We start from the raw sequence: 21,435 nt of genomic DNA on the forward strand, positions 1-21,435 counted from the left end.
TGGCCTCCACTGCAGGTGACTCAAGAACTTGAAAGTCTTTGTAATGAGTCTGTTCTTCTCACTAATTTTATGACACTTTTCAACTCAGACAGAAAATCTTTTGGCTAGCTCATTTCCATTATTTTATTGTACAGCCAATCAAAGCAGCATTTTCTTGGAAAGGGACACTGAAACAGACTTGAGCCTTGTGTCCATAATTCAGACAACACCGTTACAGCACTGCATAGCTGCCACAGGACTAGCTGGAAGGACACTTTTTGTGGCCACCAGCAAGCCCTCTGTCTTAGTCAGTTCAGGCCACTGTAACAGAATACCAAAGACTGAGTACCTTAAACAACAAACATTTATTTCTCACAGTTCTGGAAGCTGGGAAGTCCAAGATCTAGGTGCTGGTCTCGAAGGCTCATTTCCTTGTTTGCAAATGGCTGCCTTCTCAGATGGCATAGAGCAAAGAGAAATAGCTCTCTGGTCTCTTTATCCCCTTCTAAGGGCACTTATCTCATTCCTGAGGGCTCTACCCTCATGACCTAATTGAACTTCCAAATACCATCACATTGGGGAATTTAGGCTTTAATACATATATGGTTGGGTTTGGGGTGAGGAACAGAAACATTCAGATCATGGCACTCTTTCTGGCTTCAGTGGGCACTGCAGCTCTGCTTCTGGCCAGCTGCCTGTGGGCCACAACTGCCTACCCAGACCTTGTCCTTGACAACTAGGACAGACCCTCAGAGGGGTTTCAGCAGGGTCCACACTTAACAAACAAAAATAAAAAGTGCTCTCTAACTTTGCTCTAAATTTGCACATGCAGAAAGGGTTCTTATTTGTGTAGTACATTGGGGGAAAGGGAAAAAGCCTATTATACCCAGAACGGACCAGCCTGTGAGCTGTAAGCAATTTAGGCCTACTCGTCTTCACAGGATACCTCAGGGATTCAAGCAGTAACATGCCCTCACCAAACCTATAGAACAGAGTGGATAAACCCGGCTTTCTAGTTCTGCTTCTGCCTCTTCAATAGCTTCATGACACGGGCCAAAACAGCTTCAATAGCTTCAAAATAGGTTCAGTAGCTTCAAAAATATAATCAATATTTGAGGAAAGCAATGTACAACATAAATCAACTTCCTATAGAACATCGTATTTAAGCCTTACTATCTTATGAGGTTAACCCTCCTAGGAGGTTGCTAAATCTAACTGATAACCTTTAGGTTAAATGGCTTGTCTAAGGGCACAGTTTATTAAGTTTGGGGATTGTATTCTGAATCAAAATCATCTGAGTCCAAGTACAGATTTTCTTGTAAATAATATATTCCTTAATGTGGATACCTCCCTGCTTTCTGCCTCCTGCTTTTAATTGTGATAAAAATATGTAACATTAAATTTACAATCTTAACCATTTTAAGTGTACAGTTTATCAATATTATGTTCACATTGTTGTGCAAGAGATGTCTAGAACTTTCTGATATTGCAAAACTAAAACTCTACACCATTATACACCAACTCCACCTCTCCATTCTCCCCCAGCCTTTGGCAACGACTTTTCTATTATGTTTCTATGATTTTGACTACTTTAGATGTTTCATATGAATGGAATCTCATGCACTCAATCATACAGTATTTGTCCCTTTGGGACTGGCATATTTGCTTATCATAATCTCCTTAAGGTTCAAATATGTTGTAATTCATATTATATAACATTTCGCTGTATGTATACATCACATTTTCTTTAGCCATTCATCTTTCGGTAGACCTTTGGGTTGCTTCCTTTTCTTGGCTATTATGAATAATGTGGCAATAAAAATGGGTGTGCAAATATTTATTGGATTCTACTTTGAATTCTTTTGGATATGCACCCAGTAGTGGGATTGCTGGGTCATATGGTAATTCTATTTTCAATTTTTTGAGGACCCTTCATATTGTTTTCCTCCGCCCTTTAAAACAGGATGTAATAAACAATTTATAAGGACCATCCAATAAAAAAATTATCAGTCCCTTTATGATTCCTTTTTGCCTTTTTTTATTATAATGGCAAAGTGATCATTTTAATAACATGTATCATTTATTCTTACCTAGGGTAAGAATGTATCATTTATTACTTACCTAGGGTTAATGGAAGAACTTAAGTTTTAATGTTTATTATCCATTCCTTTACTGCTTTCAGCTCAACAGGAATATGGAGAAACACTTATTAAATATTAACTGACAAACTGCTTTTCTTTCTTTTCAAAACTTAGTCCTCAGAATTATGCTGAAGAGATGCTTTGTAGAAGGAATTGGAATAATTTTAATAAATAATTAAATATCTTAAAACAAATAATTTTTATTTTCCTTGGGTATAAATATTTATTTTGCTTGGTTATAAATCATATAATATTTTAAATAAAAATATTTTTATTTCATATTTTTATTTCTCTTGTTTGCATTTGTAAATCTGATAGAAGTTATTAAGGCAGATAAATTATTACTGTTGAACATTTTGTTACTATGGTTTCAGATCTACCATTTTTTATTAATTGATCCCCAATTTGAGGATAAGCCTATTTTTTTTTTTTTCAGTTGCAAGATTTAATAGAGTGAAAACAGAGTTCCCATACAAGAGGAGGGGACCCAAAGGGGGTTGCCCCTCCCTGCTTGAATGCCTGGGGTTTATATCCCAATCATTGTCCCTCCCACTGTGCTCTCAGATGATAGATGATTTGACTATTTCTTTACCTCCTGTTTTAGCCTAATTGGTATTTTAGTGAGCCCTCTTTACTACCTGATTGGTTGGGTGTGAGCTGAGTTACAAGCCTCGTGTTTAAAGGTGGGTGCAGTCACCTTCCCCAGCTAGGCTTAGGAATTCTTAGTCAGCCTAGGAAATCCAGCTAGTCCTGCCTCTCAGTTCCCCCTCTCAACAGGAAAACCCAAGTGCTGTTGGGGAGGTTGGCCGACGACCGCTGTAACTGCTTCCTGCAGAATTGGGGCATAGTAGGGGTTGTGCAGTTGAGATTTCCTTGGGAGGGATGCCTTCAATGTCATTAACATTGGAGCATGGGCTAGCAGGCCGGTCCAGGGGTCTGCGGTAGATCTTAGTCATGGACTGCATCTGGGGCTCTATTTGAAGAACAATTTGTAGTTTTACAGCTTCGATTCTGGAAGAGACAAACTTAACAAGGAGGTTAAAGATACAGGGATTGAAATGTATGGCCTAAAGTGCAGGGGATTATTTCTTTGGCACACTTCACAGGCCCTGACTATCTACTTCATAGTTTTGAAAAGGCCTGGTCCAGTTAATAATGATTTGGCAGGATGAGCCTATTTTTCTTTAATAATTTATCTCTATTTAAACTACCAGACATATAAAAAGTCACAGCATGTAAATACAGCCTACTACAGACACCAAAGTCACATATTTTAGCCAAATAATCCTTGATTTTTTTCCTCTCTCTTTATTGATCTAAAAAATGAAATCAGTGATAAGCCCCAAATAACAAAATCTTATAGAGATTATAGTTATAATCTCTATATATTAGTGTTATATATAGTGATACTATAACACCTCTCTATATACAGAGGTGTTATAGTATCCCCCAACACCTCTGTATTTCTTTTTCTTTTCTTTTTTTTAATGAAGGATATTTGTTTAAAAAGATAATAATAAGCACTAAGAAAATAGAAATCTGGCTAGGTGCAGTGGCTCACACCTGTAATCCCAACACTTTGGGAGGCCAAGGCAGGCAGATCACCTGAGGTCAGGAGTTTGAAACTAGCCTGGCCAACATGGTGAAACCCCGTCTCTACTAAAAATACAAAAATTGGCCAGGCGTGGTGGCACATGCTTGTAGTTCCAGCTACTCAGGAGGCTGAGGCAGCGGAATCACTTGAACCCTGGAGGTGGAGGTTGCAGTGAGCCGAGATCATGCCATTGCACGCCAGCCTGGGAGACAGAGCGAGACTCCATCTCAAAAAAAAAAAAAAAAAGAAGGAAAATAGAAATCTATTGCTTCCACACTGTGAGGTGGGGGCGGGGGGGGGGGGGGCGGAATCTGTTAAGAAGCTAAAGAAGAAAAATATGTGGATTTCCCAGATATTTTCCATAACCCCCTTTAAGCACATGCAAAATTCTGCGCATGTGTAGGAGAGGGGGCAAATGTGTGTATTTTAGGAAGAAGAGGCTCCATAGTTTATGTGAAATTCTCAAAGGCTTTTTTAACCCCTCAAAAATTTAAGAATCACCAAACTATAGATAGCTGTGCAAATTATTGTTTGATTATCAAATGCTAAACAACGTTTAATTATTTTAAATTATCCCCTTCAAAATGATTAATTAGGGAATAATGATTTAGTTTTTCTTCATGTTATTTATTATTAGTTTTTACTTGTGGTCAGTTGAGGCACCAAGAGATGCAAGGCAGTGGGAGGTGGGAGGGGAAGTTAGAGGGGTATCCATTAGCTTCTCATAAGTCATGCCAAATAAATAAGTGAAATAAAATGCATTTGTTTGATATGAAAATTCAGCTTGAAGGCAAGTCTGCTTATCTTTCCTTTCTACTAGAACATTCTCCTACGCCCATCTATCTAGGAATTTCTGGAGCTGCCAAAGCAGTAATTAGTGCTAGCAATATTTAAATATACTTGAATTGCTCCCTAAAACCATAATTGCTTGTTTTTGCCTGTATCTGTCTTTTCACGAACATTTTGAGTTTAGCTCTGTCTTACATTCCCATCCCTAAAGATCATCAGGACTTTTGTCTTCGTGACAATGCTGGGACCAGATTGGCCTTCATCATCTCATAACACCCTTATTTCCTATGGAAAAGTAAAATTGAATTATTCCAGATATGATGACTTTAGGATATCCTTTTCCCTCTTGTACATCCTTCATTGTATTTGTGTTTTCCCTTTGGTCTCCAACGTCCCCACCACCCCCAATCCCTCCACGACTTTTAAGCCCTTGGAAGCCAACTTGATTAGTCTTTTGTTCTATTCAGGCCTTCACCTAATTGGTAAAGCAAAGTATTCCTAAACGTAGATAACTTCTGGACCACTCACCTTATGGAGAGCAATTTGCTTTACTCTGTCTACCAATTTAAATGTAAATCTCATCAAATAACACCTACACAGAAACACACAGAGAATGTTTGCACAAATATCTGGGCACCCCATGGCCCTGTCAGGTTGGCAAATAAAATAATTCATCACCCAACACTTTCTTTTTGTTTTTTGAGACAGAGTCTTGCTCTGTCACCCAGGCTGGAGTGCAATGAGGTGCTCTTGGTTCACTGCAACCTCCAGCTCCTGGGTTCAAGTGATTCTTGTGCCTCAGCCTCCCAAGTAGCTGAAATCACAGTTGTGCACCACCACACCCAGCTGATTTTTTGAATTTTTAGTAGGGACAGGATTGTGCTATGTTGGCCAGGCTGGTCTTGAACTCCTCAAGTGATCTGCCCACCTCAGTCTCCCAAAGTGTTGGGATTACAGGTGTGAGTCACTACACCTGGCCCACACAACACTTTCAAAAAATCTGTTTTATTTCCCTTTATAGGCTTTCTTGTCCCAGATCTATCATTAGAAGAATACTTATTACTGAATGTTTATTAAATAAACACAAAAGAGTTGGGCTAAACCCTAAAACTAGAGCATTTTCCCTGCATTTTAGAGTATGTCTTCTACTTTTTCAGTATAAAAACCAAAAGAAGGAGGAAGTGGAGGGCAGGGGTTTTGGTGCAGGGGAGAGGCAGGCCATGAGCTTTACAGAGTCACACACTGAAAGTGAGCAGCACCTAGTATCAGTGGAGATTCTTTTTATTTTATTTTATTTTATAGATAGTCTTGCTCTGTGGCCTAGGCTGGAGTGCAGTGGCATGATTATATCTCATTGCAGCCTTGACCTCCTGGGCTCAAGTGATCCTCCTGCCTCAGGCTCCTGAGCAGCTAGGACTATAGGCACATATCACCACACGTGTTTTTTTTTTTTTTTTAATTTTTTGCAGAGATGGGGTCTGCTATATTGCCTAGGCTGATCTCAAACTCCTGGCCTCAAGCAATCCTCCCACCTTGACCTCTAAAAGTGCTGGGATTACAGGTGTAAGCCACTGTACTTGGCCCAGCAGAGATTCTTAAAACGTACTCTCTCATGGTGGTTGCACCTCCAAAAAAGACACGACCTAAGTTACCTACTCTCCCATGGAGCGGGGTTTCTGGCTCAGTAATGCTCTCTCTTCTCTTATAAGCTCCCCTCAGGAAATGTCATGTCAGAATAAAAAGTACAGATTTTTACATTCAGTTTTGTATGAATCCCTTTTCCTTCCTTTGCCTGATTAATTTCTCTTTTCATTCAATTGAAAAAATTTCTCAAGACAGGATTAGAGTTTTTCTTTCTTTCTTTTTTTTTTTTTTTGAGATGGAGTCTCTCTTGCTGCCCAGGCTGGAGTGCAGTGGCACGATCTCAATGCACTGCAACCTCCCCCTCCTGGGTTCGAGTGATTCTCTGCTTCAGCCTCCGGAGTAGCTGGGATTACAGGTGACTGCCACCATGCCCGGGTAAGTTTTGTATTTTTAGTAGAGATGGAGTTTCACCATGTTGGCCAGGCTGGTCTCGAACTCCTGACCTCAGGTGATCCACCCACCTCGGCCTCCCAAAGTGCTGGGATTACAGACATGAGCCACCATGCCTGGCCTCCCTTCTCCTTTCTTTAGATGAATTGTTTTTACAGTACTAGATGTTCTACTTAGTCAGTCTTCTATGTTTGTTTAATTTTTATTTTATTAATAACAGAAGAGTAGGATTGCCTTTATTTTTAGTACTTCTTTCTAAGGGAGGTAGATGTTTAGAGTAGTTTGGAATAAGTGAAAGTATTGAGTATAGTTGTGGCTGGTGCTAGGGCCCACCCAGTTACAGGGCAGCTGTACAGTTTTCAGAGAAGGGAGATGTTAGGCAGGATGAACATCCTCCCCGTCACCCCAAAGTATCTGCCTAAGGGAATTAGTAAAATTCCCAAGAACACGTCCTTTTTGCAGTGACTTGAAAATTCAGATCCTTGAGGTCATGAAATTCTGGCACACACATTACTGTACTTTTCTGAATGACTGCTGTCTTTATAAAACTCCACTTTTCAGGAGAGTTGTGGAGTACAAGTCATTTTAACTAGAATTTGCTATAGAATTCCATAATGGCAAGGCCACTCCTCAATTAGGTCTATTTGTTGACTCAGGTCATACCTCATTCACCTTAGTAGTAAATAAAGTGAATGCTATTTATTTATTTATTTATTAGAGACATGGTTTTTCTCTGTCACCCAGGCTGGAATGCAGGGGCATGATCATGGCTCACTGTGGCCCTGACCTCCTGGGCTCAACTGATTCTCCCACCTTGGCCTCTGGAGTAGCTGGGACTACAGGTGCACACCACCGTGCCTGGCTAATTTTTAAATTTTTTTGAAGAGATGAAGTCTCCCTACTTTGTCCAGGCTCGTCTTGAACTCCTGGATCAAACAATCCTCCCCCACCTTGGCCTCCCAAAGTACTGGGATTACATGCATGAGCCAATGCACCCGGCCCCAAATTTATTTATTTATTTATTTATTTATTTATTTATTTATTTATTTAGAGATGGAGTCTCACTCTGTTGCCCAGGCTGGGGTGCAGTGGCGTGATCTTGGCTTACCGCAACCTCTGCCTCCCAGGTTCAAGCAATTCTCCTGCCTCAGCCTGTCAAGTAGCTGGGACCACAGACGCGCGCTACATGCCCGGCTAATTTTTGTATTTTTAGTACAGATGGGGTTTCGCTATTTTGGCCAGGCTGTTTTCAAACTCCTGACCTCGTGATCCGCCTGCCTTGGCCTCCTGAAGGGCTGGGGTTACAGGAGTGAGCCACCGCACCTGGCCCCAGATTTATTTTTGAAGAATTCTTTCATCAGTGAGAAACACTGCAACTCATTTTTATAAGTTATTATATTAAGTAAACAGAAGGACATTCACAAGAGCTAAATATACTGTCTTACTGCCCAAACACATTTATAGAGTAGCTTCTTTTCTGCAAACACAGTAATTAAATCAAATTAAGCTCTTGGCGAGTCTTTCCAACTTGACTCTATCGCATGAAATGTTATTTTGATATATTCTAAAGAGGCTCAGATAAGAAAAGAAAGATGAATTATATTTTAGAATGTACTATTTTAAAGCTCTAAGCCCCTACTGTTAGCATTTCTGTGCACAATTCTTAAATATATAAATCAATTAATTTTTATAAATGTAGACTCCTATGTAACCACCATACAGATCTGTATCTGTTGATCAATATCAATATGGAATATCTCCAGCGCTTTAGGAGGCTGTGTCAATCGTTAGTTACTCCTACTAGCCGTATATAAAAGTTCCAGTGGCTCTATATGCTCACAATTGCTTTGTATTGTTATTTTTTATTAAACATTCCATTGTATATTGATAACTAATTATAGTTTTAATTTCCATTTCTCTGGATTAATCTGTTAAGCACTTATTATATGGTTATTGGCCATAATACCAGTTACCTTTTATAGACATCAGTACTCAAACATTTCTTTTGGCCTTTAGTTTCTTACTATCTCTTAAGATTGTTGCCATTTATTTACTATTCTTAGGCTAAACCTAGTTTTGCTAAATGTAGAAATCACTTCAAGATTCATCCTCTAATATCCCAGAGTGTAGGAGTTGAAGTTTCAGAATGGAAAATCTTGTCTTTACGCTTGTGGTCTTTGACTAGGTTTTTTCTTTTTTGAATAGGAAGCTTAGATATAATTAAACTGCCTATCTTTTGATGCTAATGGCAAGCACACACAAAGAAACAATTTACGTTGTTTTGTTTTCTCAATATCAAATTGAGAATTCTGTCAATTAAAAAATTTGTATATATATATCAATTTAATATATATACATATATATATGTGTGTGTGTGTATATATATATGTCCATTTAAGCTTTATAAATTTGTCAATTTATAAAGCCTGGAATAGGACATAGTTTTCCTTGCAGTGGTCTTGGTTTTCAGTCACCACACCTTGGAGAATGGAATTTAAAATGTCAGAGAACAGGGGTTGGTATTAGAGATGGCACATTATTTTCACTATCATGGTTAAATGCACATTATTAAGATTAGAATGTGTTGCTTTCTGACATAAAGAGTTCCCATAACTAAATGTATTGAAGCAGAAACTAATGGCCATTTGCCAGATAACAAGAATGAATTTTTGCATTTAGGTGTAAGAGACGTTTTATTCTAAGTTTCCTTTTAAACTATAAGGTAATTTAATTTCACTATATGGGAATTCTTCTTTATGACACAAGAATATCAATTACATGCCTCTTAAAGATACCTTCATGACCATTAGCTCACTTGATCTTAACAAGTCTGAAAAATAGGCTGTTAACATTTTTATTCCAATTTTATGGATGAAGAAAATAGAGCCCTAAAATTGTTCCATCTGGCTCGCCTATAAAGTGGCAGAGCCTGGAATAGGACATCGTTTCCCTGGCACTGGTCTTGGTTTTCAGTCACCACATCTTGGGGCTGGAATTTAAAACCCCAGAGAACAGGGATAGCTTGTTCACAGGTGCAAGAGCTTGCTCAAATGCTCTTTGTCATATATGTATATGAAAAACACACACATATATATATGCATATATTCATTTGGAGGATTTATATGAGATGAAATATATAGTATGAGATGTGATCATGTGCAGAATATGATGTAAGGTGAAAATTAAAAAGTGGAGGCTCCAATAAGGTTTGAGTTTACATGAGTGTCTCGGGGTTTGAGAGATCCAGCTGATGAAGAAATACATACTGTTAAGAGAGAATCAGTGCAAAAGTTGACATTGTTAGGTGAATGACCAATTGTGAGCATCCCATTTGTCATGTATTGTGGCAGAGAGTGAGACAGAAGGAGAAGTTTGACTATGTACTTGTAAAATTCTTGGTACACACATTCTACATGCCATTTTCCAAAGTTTAGAGAGAATATAAACATTAGCAGCAAGTCTTTAAAAGCATAAGAAGAAATAAGGGAAAAGGGAAAAGAATATAACAATTTATTATTTAACCATAATATTGTATTTATATAGACTGTTAAATTAGTTATTTGGAATAAAAGATTCCCAAATTTTAAGTATCAGCTTGGTAATGTGGGGAAATGTATCGGGCATTATGTTCGATTGTAAATATCAATTTTCTTCAAGAAACTCTTTGTGCTGTCTATCTGTATTGAAAACCAGATGGAAAATCCTGTCCATTTTTTATTATTTCCAGTGTGGCTGGTGTTTTATCAGTTGCCAAGTCATGGTCACCTGTGGCTCTGTCTTGGCAGCTATGTGTTTAACAGGCCAGACATTATGTTCACAGGAAGGGCCTCCTGAAGCATAACTAAAAAGCAAATAACTCACATGACCCAGGTTCTGATAATAAGGATTTGCTGAATACATAATTTGACGTGTTTTGCTTTGAGCAGACACACTATCCAGTGCTTTTGTTGGCATCACTGCCAAAGACTTTTGCACACAAACAATTAGTTGCAAGTCGTTTGATTTTCCACACAGGAAACCCAGCACAGAACAGCCAGTCCGCTAAAGATATATCTTCTCTTTTCCTATTGTTTTCATTCTGTTAAACTCCAGCCATTAACACATTAATGGACCCATAACTGGGGCAGAGGACTCCTCAGGGTGTAACACTCATAGTCCCAAGGCTCTCTCTAAATTTAGGTGAAAGACTTTTCATAATCATCAGAGAGTGGAAGCAGTAAATAGATAAGGTGCATAATTGGCTTGCTCTTCTAGAAGATTCTAAATGATGGTCCATTTTCATATATTCTTGGTAGTCTGAAATATGTCTTTCTCCTTTACAATGGTTTCTTCCATATTTCGCATTCTTATGCTAAATGTGGACTGACTGCTAACACAGATTCTAATTAGCCATTTAATTAGGGGCAAGACTATTCAGCTGTTGGGCTTCAATCAGCCTCACCTGTAAAATGAATGGGTTGGAGAATTGAAATCCTTTTCAGTGGTTCTTAATCTGGTCTTCACATAGATATTGACCTAGAGAACTTAAGAACACGCTGATGCCCATGCCCTACTTCTAGAGATTCTGATTTAACGTTCCAGTTTGGTGTATAATCTGGGTAGTACACTACAATATAAGACTTCTCTGCACCGTAGAATCACCCAGGGAGTTTTAAAAAACCAATGCCTGATCTGTAGTTGTCCCTAAAGGTTCTCAGGTGATGGATTACAAAGTGCTACCTAGCTTGAGAGTCACTGCTCCCAAATAACATAACCTGTCATTTTACAAAAAAATATAAAGGAGATATGTATTGGTACTACACAGTATATGCATATCAGATAGCTCATACCATTTAGGCTGATTACATTTTGCAGCCCTGCATACTCTGAGCAAACATAGTCCTTAATCCATTTCCTCAGAAAACATTTATTGACTACTCACTATATGCTACATTCGTTGCTAAGTATTTATTACTATTATTTGTAGAGATGGGGTCTTGCTGTGTTGTCCAGGCTGGCCTTGAAGTCCTGGCTTCAAGTGATCCTCTTGCTTCTGCTTCCAAAAGTGCTGGGATTATAGGGGTGAGCAATCACACCCAGCCTTTACCAAGGACTCATAATCATGTTTACAATGTTGCCATGTTCACTAAAGTTTGCTTGAAATGATAAAATAGAAAAATGGGTGTACCTCATATTATGGTCTAAAACTAAAAGTCCATTTCCAGGCTAAAAGTTAATGAGTATACCTGATTTAAAAATTAACATGGAGCTGGGCATGGTGGCTCACGCCTGTAATCCCAGCACTTTGGGAGGACGAGGTGGGTGGATCACCTGAGGTCAGGAGTTCGAGACCAGCCTGGCCAACCTGGTGAAACCCCGTCTCTACTAAAAACACAAAAACTAGCTGGGTGTGGTGGTGGGTGATTGTAATCCCAGCTACTCAGGAGGCTGAGGCAGGAGAATCACTTGAACCCGGGAGGTGGAGGTTGCAGTGAGCCAAGAATGCACCACTGCACTCCAGCCTGGGCAACAGAGCGAGACTCTGTCTCAAAAAGAAAATAAATAAAAAATAAATAAAAATTAACATGTAGGGTAGGGGCACAGCAAGATGGCTGTATAGAAGTCTCCACTAATTGTCCTGCCTGCAGGAACACCAAATTTAGCAACCAACTACACACAAAAAAAGCATCTTCATAAGAATCAAAAATCAGGTACCAGCTTGGCCATGGAGGGTGGAGTACCAAGTGGGCTCTTGGTGTTACTAGATCCTTGGAATGTTGCTTTTCCAGCCAGAAACTTCTGTGACCAGTGGTGCCTTTGCCCGAGTTCTGCTGGGCCCGCTGGGCCCACTCACTCTGGCAGGCTATGCTCAGCTTGCATTACTGGCCACAACTCTGAAGAAATTGGACTGGAGTGATGAGAGGTGTGTAAGCAAGTGAGCGTGAGGGTCCGACCACTGCACACAGTCAGGCATGCTGGCTGCTGTAGTGGGGTGGGCGGTTCCAGGTGCTGGTATAGGTGCTGGCTTACTATGAGGCTGCTGCTGGACCAGGCACACTGCAAGCAACTTCCATGGCTAGAACCGGGGAATGAGGTGGTGCCTGGAAGCTTGGAGACTCCAGGAACTGCAGGGCCCGAAAGAGGGACTCACAGCCCTGGCTTGAGAAGCTCCCAAGTCTGGGATCCCCAAAGGGCCTCAGCTCTATCTTCCTTCTCTCTTCTCTCCTTCTCTCTTCTCTTCTTTTTGTTGCCCGCAATGTGGCAAGCAAGGGGTGTGTTTAGCCTTGTGTTGTAGCTGTTTTAGCACTGCCATTCAGCAGATCCTGAATTCTTGCCCTGAGTCCAGGAAGAATGAGGTATGCAGACAAGTGGAGAGTAAGCAAGACAAAGAGGAGCTTTATTGAGTGATAGAACAGTTCAGAGGAGACCTGCAGTAGGCACCTCCTCTCTGTAGGCAGGTCGTCCTGTCGAGTGTTCAGCTCTCAGCAGAGAGGGAAGTTCCTCTATGCTGCTGGTTATCCTGTCTTCTCCTCAACTCTCAGCACAGAGGAGACTCTGGGGTGGGCAGCTCCTCTCTGCAGCTGGTTGTCCCATCATCTCCCCATAGTCTCTCTGTCCTGTGCTTGAGTCTGGCGGAGTCTGGGGTTTTTATGGGCCTCAGAGGGGAAGAAGTACATGCTGATTAGTCCATGGGTGGCATGGGCAGACCGAGGGAAAAGCACCACAAGTTTCCACTCCGGTCTGTGGGACTGGTGGCCTGACCCCCAGGCTTCAGGTTCTCCCTGGTTTGAAGGTTGGGCTTCACTGAGGACCAGCCCTCTTCGGCCTAGGAGCCTGTCTGCTTCCTGCTGCTTGTTAATGGCACCCAGACTGTTCATGCCAAGGCATGCCTGCAGGCCAGTACCAGGCTGTCCTCAGTCCCTCCTTGGCCTGCCTCCCCTGCTTGTTGGCACCCAAAGTCTGTAGGGAGGCTGACATCAGGGAGAAGCCAGGCAGTGGAAGCAGGCACTTTTAAGTCTGTGGTAGGGCAGGGGACCGTCCCAGGTGCCTGAGAGTGCAGAAATGCCTGAGTCCACAGCTGCAGAAGGGAGGCTGCAGATGTACCTGGGAGCTCCCACCCCACCTGCAGGAGCAGGGCTCCCACTCGTCCCTGGCTCCCATTGGCTCTGTACAGCATGCAGCCCTGGCTGCACCTCCTTGCAGCTCGGGGTGGGGGCTCCAGGTCCTAGCTGGGCCCCTCTCTGCCTGCTCCTTTATGCCCAACTGCACTGCTCTTCCTACATTGGGTGGCTTAGTTTGGACCCATTGCAGTGGCCCCTAGAGGGCTGGGCTCCCGGGGGGCTCCCAGGGGCAGCCCTGGGGATTGTCTGCCTCCACCCTGTGCCCTCTGTGCAGTGGTGGAGGGTGAGAGTGGTGACACAGGTCCAGGGTCTGAAGTGGCGGAGGCTTCACGCCTGGGAGTGGATCCCCGCCACGTGAGGGTGGGGGTGGTGCAGTTGGCTGCCTTAGGAATGCCGGGCACAGGGGCCACAGGGCACAGGGGTCCCACTGCCACTACTGCCACTCCCACAGCCACTTCTGCCACTGCTCCTGGTGCAATGGCAGCGGCCGCTCTGGATGGCTCACTGCTACCATTATTGGGGTCCTCAATTTCAGGCCTTGGCTCTTGGATGGCATTTCTGGACCTGTGCTGGGCCAGTGGGAAGCCACTGCTCTGAAGGCTGAGTTCCAAGCCTGGCAAGCATCACCACAAGTTGACTGAAGAGCCCTTTAGCCTTAAGTGAACATCAGCAGTAGCCTGGCAGTACCTGCTGTGAGTCTGTGGTGGGAGATGCTTCTCTGCCTGTGGAAAGGGGAGGGAAGAGTGGGAAGGACTTTGTCTTGTGGTTTGAGTGCCAGCTTAGCAGTAGAATACAACATCAGATAGATTTCCAAGGTTTTTGCCTCCAGTCCCTGGCTCCCAGACAGCATTCTGGACCCATCTGGGGTCTGGAGGAACACAATACCCTGACATGAAGGACACAAGTCTGTCTGGCTTTACCTCTTTCTGATTATAGAGCCCTAGAGCCTTGAGTGAACGTAGACAGTAGTCAAGTAGTGGTTACAGTGGGCCTTGGGTGAGAACCAGTGCTGTGCTGGCCTCAGGTCTAACACAGCACAGTCCCAGTGGTGGTGGCCACAGGAGTGCTCATGGCACCCTACCCCTAGCTCAGGTGGCTCAGCACAGAGAGAGTGAGACTCCATTTGTTTGGGAGAAAGGGAAGAGAACAAGAGTCTCTACAGAAGTTGTAGTTGTAACCCAGAAAATTCTTGTCCAAGACTACTAAGGCGGTACCTCCATGGGTCTGCAGGAACCACAGGATTACTGGGCTTAGGATGCCTGCGAATGCAGACACAGCTTATATTACAACATCCAAGTCCTTTCAAATACCTGGAAAGCCTTCCCAAGAAAGGCAGGTACAAACAAGCCCAGACTGCAAAGACTGCAATAAATGCCTAATTCTACAATGCCTAGACACCAGTGAATATCTACAAGCATCAAGACCATGCAGGAAAACATGACCTTACCCCTGAACTAAATACACCAGGGACCAATTCTGGAGAAACAAAGATATGTGACTTTTCAGAGAGATAATTCAAAATAGCTGTTTTGAAGAAACTCAAAGAAGTTCGAGTGGGTAAATAGTAATAGAATGAAGACAGAGGAATTTTGACAGGTGATCTTGAATAATAAGATTATCCTTAATAGATTTCTTCGTTAATCACAAGGGAAAAACTCTTAAAATTCATTGGAAACTTCTAAAGGGGGAGGAATTGAACATTGTTTTAGACAGCTTTAATTAGATTAGGTGTCTTTGGAATAGCCCTATTGAAAATAATTATGGATGACTTCGCATCAAAGCTAAGTCTTTAAGAACAAAAGATTTCTGGGAAGCAAAATAGTTTAAGGGATTAGTGATTTGGTTTATAAGAGCTACTTGGACTTAATGAGTTCATATTTTTTTGGTGGTGTTAGTCGGGTCAGTGGGTTTCATTCCTGAGAAAAATCTGCTGTGAGGCAACAGAGCAATGACAATGAGGGCTTAAATAACACATGAGCTTGTAAAGACTTTAAATGTCACCCAGTACAATGTGTTGAAACACGATAACTGGAAGATTCCAAAGGCTAAGACTTTACATAAAGCTTTTAATGTCAGGAAGTAATATATTATAAAATGTCATTATTTCATTTTACAAATGAGACAAATGCAGAGTAATTTTAATAAAATATTCTTCTCTTCAAAATAACATACATTTCAATATCGTTCATATCCACTAAAAGAGGTTCAATTTCACTTAATACCCCAATGGGTCTTTAAAAATAACATATACTAATTCTCTCTTTATTTTTTTAATCATGCTCCTAGCTAATAATATTAATAGGAAATAACTTACTCTGTAGTACGAAACTTGTGCCACATGTGAATAAAAGTTTCAGAACTTTAAAAAACTTTTTAAAAATAGAGAATATTCTGTGAATATATAATGATTGAAGGTATTATAGGGGTAGAGGTATATTTCTGTAGCCAGTAGGGGGGTGGAGGGGGGTGTAACATACACAGCTCATTAATAAAAGAATTTTTTCACCGTGTAATAACACATATAGAAAAACTTTTAAAAATTCATTATATTAACTTGTTAAAATTCATTATTTTAAGTTGTTAAAGTTTCATTTATACATTTGCAATATGAACATAATGCAAAGTAATGAAATATTCTGTATAAACACTTTATAGAATTGTTTCCTATTGCATAGGTACTGTTCAAAGAGCGTAAGTGTACCATTTAAATCTTTACAGGGCTGTTTATACTATATTAATATACATAGAATTGCCTGGTGACAAACTCAACACTTATGATAGTATTGTAGTACTTATAGCTTCTTTCAGAAATAATGCTAACTCCTCAATCCACAGAGCTCTTCTAGGGTTTACTGTTTTGAATTACTTCACAGAAATGTCTTCCAAATTGATAAATATTTTAATATTCACAGATTCGATTGGTCTTCTGGGCTTTCACTGATACAGTGAATTCACAACTGGAATTACTCTGGCCCAAACTCACCTTAGTCTAGCTCCACTGCAGAAACTTCTTATGGAAAACATGAATGAAGACTGTTAGGTAGAAAGTGTAGCAATTAAAATGTGTTTATTTATTTTATAATGTTTTTTATTAATATCTTTAGAGAGGTAGTCGAGGCATAGGACAATCTCATCTGAAAAATGAAATAATAAGGTGATCTAGCAGGTCTTGTTGGCATGTTAGCTCCAAGTCTGCTTTCAGGGAATCTCCAGTACTATGATCTTCTCAACCTCCTCATTCCCTTAAGATTTGATAGTGACATCCTGGACAAGATATCTCTCCATACGTTGCTTCAATTCGGTGGTGATAAAGGGCAGCCATTATCTGAAAGAAAAGTGTCTGGAGATATGGACATTCAAATACCTATTACAAAATTTTGTTACAATAGATGTGTGAGATGAAGCAAATTCACAGAAGCCATTTTGAGATGGTCTTATTATGATAAGAACGTTTTTTCCTTAGAGCATTGTACAAAATCAGTATGGGCTTTTGACCAAAATACTCTTGCCCAATGGATGTTATAGTCCATTATTATGGCCTTAATAATAATGAGTCATTATATATAGATACTTTCTAATCTCTTTTTGTAAAGAATCGTTTACTATGCTGATTAAAAATGACCAAGAAAATGATACCAGTAACTTCTTATTATAAGAAAGACTTCATCCCTTTTGGATACAGTAACATTTTGTTAGTAGACTGACTTCTTAGGTCAAATGTCTCATTGCCTACTCACTCTACAAACATATTAAGACTCTGTCCACATATATCCTACACTTTTACTTATAATACCATCAATTGAAATAAGTGCTTCAATAATCTGTTGAGACAATATTTCCATTGTAATGGCGTAGTGAAATCCAGCATCCGCATGGGCAGATTCTGGTTGAAGCAAAACAATAATATTAACGTTCCTAGAGGAGGATTGGAAGGGGGGCTGGAAAGGTGAGCTGATTCAATGTCCTCTTTTATGCTCCATAGAAGGTTTTAGACTGGGATGGAGATATAGGGTACGTAATGGAGACCAATGGGAAATGATGCTTTGCCTCCTCACACAACAAAGAAGAAAAGTGAACCCAAATAATAAAAATTCAAAGTTTCAAAAGCATGTGCCATTTATTGCTACTAATAGGGTTTTTAGACCATTTATCTTCTTACATTTTGATATTCTTGAGAGCAGACTGAAGTCTTGAAGCCCATAAACTGATATTTGATGAAACCAATTCACTGAACTCGAGAACTAGTAGAAAAACATACAGATGGAAAAATTACTTGAGGTAGCTCAAAAAGTATTATTTTTGAAGCTGATGGTGGAACAAAATAGAATTTCTCCCTAGACTGTTGATTCTGCTTATAGAATTTAACCAGAGAATAGTGACTAATAGTTCTGGTGCTAACTTTCAGTAATTTGAGAGATTCCTAAGAGGCAACCTTGTAGAGCATCTTTGTACCTAGATTCAGGGTTTTAAACCTCGATTTGAAAGTGATTACTTATGAGATTCAATGCAAAATTCTAATCTCTCAGGAAGTTGTAGCAGTAAATATTATTATGATACATTTGGATTCCAAAAAAATATAAAGACGTAATATGTAACTGGTCATGTTTTATCTACATAGAATTCGTTCCATGAAGATGATCTTCTGATATCCAGCTCTTTAACAGGCATCCAATTGTGGAATGGAGGCTATGCCACTTCTGGAGATGAAGCTGTACTCCTCTGTTGCTTACCAGCTCTAGTACTGCAAAAAATTATTTAACTAACATTATGTCCTTTAGTCCAAGTGCTGAACTTCTTTTTGGTGAATATTCCATTCTAGTTACTAGATAATATTGTGTTGATATCTGCAGAGTCCACAAAACACTGGCCAAAAATTTTCCAATGAAACAACAAAATGGGATCATTCCATCTGGGTATCAGGGCCTCTTGAAGGTTGTTAGAGATCTAGGTCTCTTTCATATTCTAAGACTATCAGCTATGACAAAACAAGGTTATAAAAATTGTGAGTTATTTTAAATATTATAAATTTGTCAAGATATAAAAGGGTGTAGAAAAATAACTTTAACTTAATTTCTATTTTGAGATCTTGTGTATTTTCAATGGCAGAAAACATGGTCTTAATCATTTTTTTATGTTTCAATTATTTCATACACTTGGATGTGCAAAATACAACTTTTACTTTCCTATAGCTCAAATGAAGTCCTATTGCAAGGCTCTATTCTACATTTTGGCAGAAAATTTAGTCACTTCCCATACATGTTATAGTGGTATCTCCCTCCTTGCTTTGGGGAGAGGCATCCGTTCTTTGGTTCTCAGCCTCTGTCAATATGGGCAGAAGAGATATGTTCAGTTTTCTATCTTGTTCTTTGGTGTCAGCCACCTTCAAGTTGGCATCTGCTCAGATGTACTTATTTTTACCTGGGCTTCAGACTACAATCAATTCTATTTTTTTAAAACATTTTTTCTGAATTATGATCATGAGATTTCTTGGAATCCATTGACCTTGTCTTCTCCATGGCAACACATGAAAGGTTCAGCTAATTACCCTTCTATTTGAGGCCACAGAAGATTCTGGGCTGCCTTGGGCCATTCTTGACCATATTTCTTTTTACCAGTTTCTACACTACCACTTTTACTCCATTATGGTATTTGAAACATTTCTTAAGATATCACTTCCCAGGTTTCCAGAAATCAACCTAGACGCTCTCCAACAGTGGATTAAAGAAAATGTGGTACGTATACACCATGGAATACTACACAGTCATAAAAAGAATGAAGTCATGTTCTTTGCTGCAACATGGATATAATTAACAAAATATTTTCTTCTTATCGCCAATAACTGGACTTATTCTCCATGTTGATTTTATTAATAAACTACCATTAAAACATTAAAATTGTATTCTTAATATATAATATATAAATATATAATATAATATTAATTATATTATTATGATTAATATATTAATAATTAATAGGTATCTTTTCATATTAATAATATATATTATTTCAAAACTTGTTTCCTGAATTAATTATTTTAAAACAGCACTCCATTGGACAGTAAGCACCTTATAGACAGAGACTATGTTATTTATTTTTATTTCTCCTTCACTTCTTACAGCACCTAATGTGTAATAACAAACAGCACTTAAATGTTTGCTGGAAAAACAAGTAATAGAAATGTAAGAGAAACAGATAGGAAGGCATGTAGTGTATACCTCAAAGGGTGTATACTACACTAAGGAAAATGGTTGATGATGTGATAAGCAAACTTGTCTGAAAGTGACCTGGGAGCTCATTCTGTGGTTTGTAAAACCATGTTCTAGTGTTTCATATATTTAGTTGTTTCTAACCTGCTATTATAAATAGCGTGTAAAAAAAATCCTGATAATTAAATATTTGTGCGTTCTTCTAATTAGTTCTTTGAGATAAATTTCTAGATTTGGAACTACTAGGTCAAAGTATGAACAACTTTATGCTCTTTGCACATTACGCTGCTCCAGAAATTTTATACATATTTAAACTTCCACAGGTTACAGTTATGTTAACAGTTAAGGTTAAGTGACCCTGTATGTTGGCATTCTGCTTGACAGAGGAAGAGCTGCTTGCCTTAGAATTCAGTGGAATAATTTGTAAGATAATCATTCATACAGTATTGATGATTATGATTCTTACATTAACCTAGAACTGGAAGGGCCAGGGGCAGTGGCTCATACCTGTAATCCCAACACTTTGAGAGGCCGAGGTGGGCACATTACTTGAGGTCAGGAATTCTAGACCAGCCTGGCCAACATGGTGAAATCCTGTCTCTACTAAAATACAAAAATTAGTGGGGCGTGGTGGCATATGCCTGTAATCCCAGCTACTTGGGAGGCTGAGGCAGAAGAGTTGCTTGAACCCGAGAGGTGCAGGTTGCAGTGAGCTGACATCACACCACTGCACTCCAGCCTGGGTAACAGGGTGAGACTGTCTCAAAAAATAAATAAGTGAATAAATAAATAACCTAGACCTGGCAAACTGTTTTGGGAAGGCCTATTTACTATGTAAAGAGAGAGAGATTTGTTTCTGTCTCTGTATTTCCTAAGAAAATACAAAATATTATTAATGCTATTTAGGTGAAACATATATGACTCATATATACATATATAACTCACAAACGTATGTAACTTCAATCCATACTTTCAGCTTCCTGACATTATCTAGAAACTTACATTTATTATCACGAAGAAGTTCTGACGATTGCAGGAATAGTTCTCTTCTGTGCTTCTGCTCAGATCATTTATAACTCCTTGAATGCTCTTACCTGAGTTAATTCAAATCCATTTCCATGGTAAAGCCTTCCAAGACACTCTCCTCCAACTCTTCAGACTCAGCTATTCCCTGCTGTCTTCTACTTCCCATAGTAACTGTCTTATACCTAATTGAATATTGATTTTCAAAGTGTCTCCACAGCTAGATTGTGATTTACCAAGGAAAATAGACGATAAATTATTAATCTTTATATTTATTAACACTGTCTAGCCCAGAGTTTTGCACATTGTAAATGTTCAATAAGTGTTAACTGAATTGAAATGACATGTAATGAGGAGATAATAGTATCTGTGAGGCCAAATCCATCCCTTTAGGTTTCTATCTGTCATGCCACAGGACTTGGAAAATAATTTCATACTGTAACATGTATGGGCTAAGAAACAGGCTTTACAGGGAACAGGGAAATTTTACACAGAGGAAGGAAAGCATGAGTTGGTGTGAATTTCCCTGATTTTCCCATCATGTTGTTGAAAGGCATGCAGAGGGTGGG

The sequence above is a fragment of the Pan paniscus genome, chromosome 6, assembly GCF_029289425.2.
Source record: "Pan paniscus chromosome 6, NHGRI_mPanPan1-v2.0_pri, whole genome shotgun sequence".
NCBI classification, from domain to species: Eukaryota; Metazoa; Chordata; class Mammalia; order Primates; family Hominidae; genus Pan; species Pan paniscus.